A 7,141-nucleotide genomic window follows, 5' to 3' on the forward strand; every position below is an offset into this window, starting at 1 on the left:
ATAAACCTGCAGTGAATATAAAAGGACTATGCAATAATACCATGAAGCTAGTGCCTCTTGAAACCCAAATAATAACAGTTTGTAAAGAAACACCAGTCTACAATGATGTAACTTCAGACTATGCTAATGAAACAAAGAAAAATGCAAAAACAAATGGAAATCCGGAAATAATTCCAACAATTGACAGAACTGCATCTGGCTACTTCATCAATTTCAACGACTTCTCTGAAGATCCAAGCGAGCATGAAGAAAAGTCCTTAATAAAAACTCTCAAAGACAAGTTAATTGAACTTTCTCACCAACTAAAAGAAACATATCTGTTTTCTCCATGGATTGAATTATGGATTGTGTTAGGTGTACTTAATCTCCTGCTTTGGCTCATCATGATTCTCTGTTTGGGAAAATTCATTGATGGAAAATATAGTACAATTGACACAGCAAGTCAGAACATCAACTTGGTCCTAAAGCCTCACACATCCTCCCACTTCGAGAAAAGAGAACTGTCATCTGTGAACATCTCAGCCAATCCAATACCCGGTGGGGTAGCATGGGACAGAACTGATTATGAAATTTTTGGCCTGGTTGAGCTCTTGAAGTATCCACATCAGTTCAAGGTTTCATTAAGTGATTTTGTAACACCAAGTACCTTCTCTGATGACTGGGACTTTGAAAACAATAATATAATTTAGTAATGTCAGCCAAATTTACAGAACATGATTACTTACAGGGTTCATCCAATTATGAAGAGCTATACTGCTTGTTGGACTTGGCCCTTCTGGCAGGTTAACCCCAAATCTTTTTGCTTTTAATCTATGATCTGTGTTGATGATTTTGGTCTCTGCGCACTTTTTCCCTGTGTCCCAGAGTAAAGTGCGTGAATACAGTTAGGCTGGCCTGCTCTCCCATAGGAATGCATGGGGAATGTCTGTGTCCCTGGTAGTTCCTGATGCGTGGGGAGTGCAGGCTCGAATTTGGTATGTGCGAACTCGTGAGAATGAATGCTTCGCAATGATGTATGTGGCATGAGTGTGTCTTGTGTACAAGTGCCACTTCTAGGAGTTGGCATATTAGTATAAAATATGCCTGGCGTGTGATTGGCTGGAGCTGGCTGGTGAGCCTGGCTCCAGGAAGGCTGGATGGGTCTGCCCGGTGGTGAGTGTGAGATTAGCATGCTGATGGCTGGGGAGGAGTGCACCTGGTTCCTGATGGGGCTGGACGTTCCCACACAGTGCTGGCTCCACCCCCTGTGGTGCAACTGATGACCCTAGCCCTGTTAGTAAATGAAAGGGGTGGTTGAGCCCTCAATGGGGCTCCAAAACCAGCTGTGACTGGTTTCTCCCCACCCAGCACCTACAGACAAAGGATTTAGTGGTATAAGAAGGGGCTGTGTCCCTTTGTTCTGCTTTTGGATCCTATTTGAGTGGGCTGCTGCTGTTGCTAGGGCCAGGAGGACTGCCACTTGGACTGTCTCCCTGACTGGAGACCCAGTGAGCTCGCTCTGGGCCCAGCCTTGCCCCCTGCCTGCCTCCAGACCTTGCCTGAAAGCGCTTCATTTTGGATTCCTGGTGCTGGGAGCGCTTGACTTTCCGCTCCAGAGCTGGGGAGCGCTGAGATGCCCTGCTGGTGTCGAGGAGCGCTTTACATTTCCTTTAGCACTGGGAGAGCTTTATTTTCACTGATTAGCGCTTGAGAGCGCGTTATTTTCGTCCTAGCGCTGGGAAGCGCTCTGTGTGCCAAGCCGGTGCCCACCCGGCATCTGCCCCTGATTGCGGAGCCTAGCGAGTGCCTACCTCGCTTTATATTTAATTAACACGGGAGCCCACCCCGTGTTGAAATCACCGCCGCAGCCCAGGATACCCTGCCGGGCTGCCTCGCTGCTTACGGCGACCCAGAAGTCCCGCCTCCATTCCCCGAGGGGTCGCGTTGCTATTGGTTGCAGCGCGACCCGGAAGTGATGCTGCCTGTAACCGGAAGCGGATGGGAGCCCAACCCGCGCTCCGGTGGAAGGAGATAGCCGGCACCTGGTCTTCCTCCCCCCCGGGGCTCCCAAGAGCGAGGGTGAGCCCAGAGAGAGAGTGATGAGTGTGGGAAGAGCAGCCAAGAAGCAGTCCCGACGAGGCGCCCTCACCGCAGCAGCCTGGTGAGTGCGGGATCCTTGGAGGGCAAGGGTTGGTCTCAGAGTCCCCCGAGCGGGACCCCGACCGGTGGGACATTTGATGCTAGAGCTCCGGGGCTTTTCTGAAGAGCCCACGAGGCTCGTGGGAATTGCGAGATACCGAGTCCCCCGAGGAAGGACTCCGGCCTTCAGTGCCACATTTGTGTAGAGCCCCGAGAGGCTCTGAGGCCATTCCTTGTTACTAGAGCCCAGATAGGCTCACCGCTCCTTTGTATTTACAATCCTGCGAGGCTCCGAGGGGCATTGCATTGTTCTATTGAGTCCAAGAGGGACTCCAACAACGCCCCATCTGTTCTACAAGCCCCGAGAGGCTCTGGGGGCATTTCCTTGTTTTTCGAGCCAGAGAAGCTCCTGAGTGCCATATGTGTTTTAGAGTCCAGCGAGGCTCTTGGGGGGCACAGTTCATTGGTTAAAGCCCCGAGGCTCCCACGCTGTGTTTGGCCACCTCACCTTTGTTCTTGAGCCCACAAGGCTCCAACGTTGGCTCAGCATTTATTTACAAATGCCCAGCACTTTGTGGGCAGTTGCTACGTTTAGGCTTGTGTTCTGTGCTGCCTGTGCAGCCCCCCTGACATTTGGACTCAGGGCATTTCAGCCCTTGCGAGGCCAGTTGGCCTGAGGGACAGTTCTAGTGTTGTGCTACGTGCACCCTGCGCATTTATGGTTTACTTGCTTATTTGATTCCTGCGCAAAGGTCGGTCGGGAGGGAGTTCCAGGTCTTGGCGGCCAGGTAGGAGAAGGACCTTCCTCCTGTCGTCGCTATTCTGATGCGGGGGGCGGCGGCGAGGATGTGACTGGCTGATCGGAGGTGTCGTTTGGGAGCGTAGAAGTTGATGCGGTTGTTGAGGTAGCTCGGGCCTTGATCGTGAAGGGCTTTGTGTGCGTGGGTGAGGAGACGGAAGGTGATTCTCTTGTTGACCGGGAGCCAGTGCAGGTCTCTCAGGTGTCCGGAGATGTGGCTGTGTCGTGGGACGTCGAGGATGAGTCTGGATGAGGCGTTCTGGATCCGTTGGAGTCTCTTCTGGAGCTTGGCGGTGGTTCCGGCATAGAGGGCGTTGCCGTAGTCCAGTCGGCTGGTGACGAGGGCCTGGGTGACCGTCTTCCTGGTCTCGGTGGGGATCCACCGGAAGATCTTACGTAGCATGCGCAGGATGTTGAAGCATGACGAGGAGACGGCGTTGACTTGTTTGGTCATGGAGAGGGAGGAGTCCAGGATGAAGCCCAGGTTGCGTGCGTGGTCTGTCGGTTTGGGTGCGGTGCCCAGGGCGGGGGGCCACCAGGAGTCATCCCAGGCGGAGGGCGAGGATCCCAGGATGAGGACTTCCGTCTTGTCCGAGTTCAGCTTCAGGCGGCTGGTCGACATCCACTCGGCTACCTCTTTCATCCCTTCGTGAAGGTTGGCTCTGGCGGGGTCGTTGGTCAGGGAGAGGATCAACTGGGTGTCGTCGGCATAGGAGATGATGTTCAGGTTGTGTTGGCGTGCGATGGCCGCGAGGGGGCTCATGTAGACGTTGAAGAGGGTTGGGCTCAGCGAGGATCCTTGGGGTACGCCGCAGCTGACTTTGGTGGCCTCTGACTTGTACGGTGGTAGGCGGACTCTCTGTGTCCTTCCGTCGAGGAAGGAGATGATCCATTCCCGTGCCTTCTCCTGGATTCCGACGTTGTTGAGGCGCTGCGCTAGGGTGCGGTGGCAGACGGTGTCGAAGGCCGCGGAGAGGTCTAGGAGGATGAGGGCCGCTGTTTCTCCGTTGTCCATCAGGGCTCGAATGTCATCGGTGGCAGCGATGAGGGGGGTCTCGGTGCTGTGGTTGGCCTGGAAGCCAGACTGCAAGGGGTTGAGGGATCCATTTGTCTCGAGGAAGGCGGCCAGCTGCTTGTTGACGGTCTTGTCGATGACTTTGGCCGGAAACGGGAGCAGCGAGATGGGGCGGTAATTCTTGAGTTCGGTGGGGTCCGCTGTTGGTTTCTTGAGTAGAGCGCTGAGTTCGGCGTGCTTCCAGCTCTCAGGGAAGGTGGCGGTGGTGAAGGAGGTTTTGATGATGTCCCGCAGGTGGGGTGCGATGACAGCGTCGGCCTTGTTGAAGATGTGGTGAGGGCAGGGGTCGGTCGGAGATCCGAAGTGGATGGAGTTCATCATGCGGACGGTGTCTTCGGTGCTGATCGGGGTCCAGGCGCGGAGGGTGGTGGTGGGGGGCGTTGGTTCGGTCGTGTCGGTCATGGCGTTCGTCGGTTGGGTGCTGAAGCTGTTGTGTATGTCCGCGATCTTGTTGTGGAAGTAGGAGGCGAGGGAGTTGCAGAGTTCTTGCGATGGGGTGATGTTGTTGTTTCCGGCGTTGGGGTTGGAGAGCTCTTTCACGATGTTGAAAAGTTCCTTGCTGTTGTGTGCGTTGTTGTCCAGCCGGTCCTTGTATGCAGTTTTCTTGGTGGCGCGGATCAGTTGGTGGTGCTTCCGGGTGGCGAGCTTGAGGGTGGTTATGTTGTCTGGTGTTGGCTCCCTTCTCCAGGCTTTCTCGAGAGCTCTTGAGTTCGTCGGTGAACCATGGGGCCTTCTTGCTGCCGGGTCTGCTGGGCGGGGTCCTCGGTGGGGCGAGTTCGTCCGCGCAGTTGCTGATCCACTTCGTGAGGTTGTCGGCGGCCTGGCTGGGGTTCGCTGAGCTGGCGGGAGGGTGGTGGCTCAGGGAAGCGGCGAGCTGGTCGGCTGTGATCTTGTTCCAACTTCTACGGCAACCTGTTGCTGGTGGTGGTGGATCGTCGTTCTTTTGAAGGTGATGTGGACGCAGCTGTGGTCCGTCCAGTGGAGTCCAGTGGCGTGGGTGAAGGCGATGTCTTTGCTGGATGAGAAGACGGCGTCGAGTGTGTGTCTGGCGAGGTGGGTGGGGGTGGACACCAGCTGCTTGAGTCCGAGGTTGGCGAGGTTGTCGAGCAGGGTGGTGGTGTTGCGGTCGTTGTTGTTCTCCAGGTGGAAGTTGATGTCCCCCAGGAGGATGTAGTCAGCGGAGGGGAGGGCATGCGGGCTGACGAAGTCGGCGATGTCCTCGCTGAATTGTGTGCGTGGGCCCGGGGGTCGGTAGATCAGGATGCCTCTGAGGGTGGTCTTCGGGTCGGTGTGGATCTGTAAGTGTAGGTGTTTGGCGGTGGTCAGGATGTCATCGGTGTTGGTCGTGATGCGGATGGTGTCCCTGTGGATGATGGCGATGCCTCCTCCCATCTGGTTGGCGGTGCGGTCCCTCCGGGTGATCTTGTAGCCCTCTGGGATTGCGATGGCGATGTGGGGCGCTGATGAGGCGTTCATCCAGGTCTCCGTGAGGAAGGCAACGTCAGGGGCTGTGGTGTCAATGAGGTTCCAGAGTTCGATGGCGTGTCTGTGGACGGAGCGGGTGTTGAGCAGGATGCACTTGAGGTGGTTGCTGCTGTTGGTCGGCTTGGCGGGTGCTAGTGCGGAGCAGGTCTGGAAGCAGGTGAACTTGCAGGCGGTGCAGCAGAAGGGTCCGTGGGTGTGTCTCGGGGTGGCACGGTAGCATCCCGGGATTCGGCCGTCGTTGAGTGCGTTGAGGGTGGCGGCGTCGTAGGTCCGGCGGGTCGTCTTGCTTCGGCGGGGGCCAGGGGTCCTGGTGCTGGGCGCGGTCCAGGCGCGGACGGGCGCAGACAGGCTTACCTTTGGCGCGCCTTTGGCGCACAATCGGCGCGCCCGCTGCGCGTAACCGCTGCACGTTCGCACGGTCGCCATATATGGCGAAGTGCGAGGGAGAGCGGAGCAGTTAGGAGGCGTGAGCGGGGAGGGTACAGAAGGAAAAAAGGGGCGGGGTTAGCAGCAGTGGCGGGAAGCGGGGAGCGGGGAGGGAAGAGACGGGGGCAACGAAAAAGAGGCAAAGAGGCACAAAAGATGAGCAAAATTACAAAAAAGTACAATGCCAATGGGGGTACAAGGCAAGAAAGCGGGGCACAGGAGCCTGCAGGTCAGGTGAGCACAGACCACGCCGCTCGATGGCAGGGGGCGTGGTCACGCGGCGGCAGCCAGGGCAGCGAGGCAGTCAGGCTGGGGGCACACGCAGCAGCTGGTGGCCGTGCGGCGCGGGGGTGTCCCAAACTGGGTCACACTCACCTGCGTCGCACGGTCGCCATATATGGCGAAGTGCTAGGGAGGGCGGAGCAGCTGGGAGGCGGGAGCGGGGAGGGTACAGAAGGAAAAAAGGGGCGGGGTTAGCGGCGATGGCGGGAAGCGGGGAGCGGGGAGGGAAGAGACGGGGGCAACGAAAAAGAGGCAAACAGGCACAAAAGATGAGCAAAATTACGAAAAAGTACAATGCCAACGGGGGTACAAGGCAAGAAAGCGGGGCACAGGAGCCTGCAGGTCAGGCGAGCACAGACCACGCCGCTCGATGGCAGGGGGCGTGGTCACGCGGCGGCAGCCGGGGCAGCGGGGCAGCGAGGCAGGCAGGCTGGGGGCACATGCAGCAGCTGGTGGCCGTGCGGCGCGGGGGTGTCCCAAACTGGGTCACACTCACCTGCGTCGCACGGTCGCCATATATGGCCAAGTGCGAGGGAGGGCGGAGCAGCTGGGAGGCGGGAGCGGGGAGGGTACAGAAGGAAAAAAGGGGCGGGGTTAGCGGCGGTGGCGGGAAGCGGGGAGCGGGGAGGGAAGAGACGGGGGCAACGAAAAAGAGGCAAACAGGCACAAAAGATGAGCAAAATTACAAGAAAGTACAATGCCAACGGGGGTACAAGGCAAGAAAGCGGGGCACAGGAGCCTGCAGGTCAGGCGAGCACAGACCACGCCGCTCGATGGCAGGGGGCGTGGTCACGCGGCGGCAGCCGGGGCAGTGAGGCAGGCAGGCTGGGGGCACACGCAGCAGCTGGTGGCCGTGCAGCGCGGGGTGTCCCAAACTGGGTCTTTCATTCAGACCGATCTGGCAAGATTGCATCATACCTGTGCTACGATGTCTGCTATGCGGAGAAGAATGTGTG

This window comes from Lissotriton vulgaris, chromosome 4_1 (genome assembly GCF_964263255.1).
Source record: "Lissotriton vulgaris chromosome 4_1, aLisVul1.2, whole genome shotgun sequence".
In the NCBI taxonomy this organism is placed as follows: domain Eukaryota; kingdom Metazoa; phylum Chordata; class Amphibia; order Caudata; family Salamandridae; genus Lissotriton; species Lissotriton vulgaris.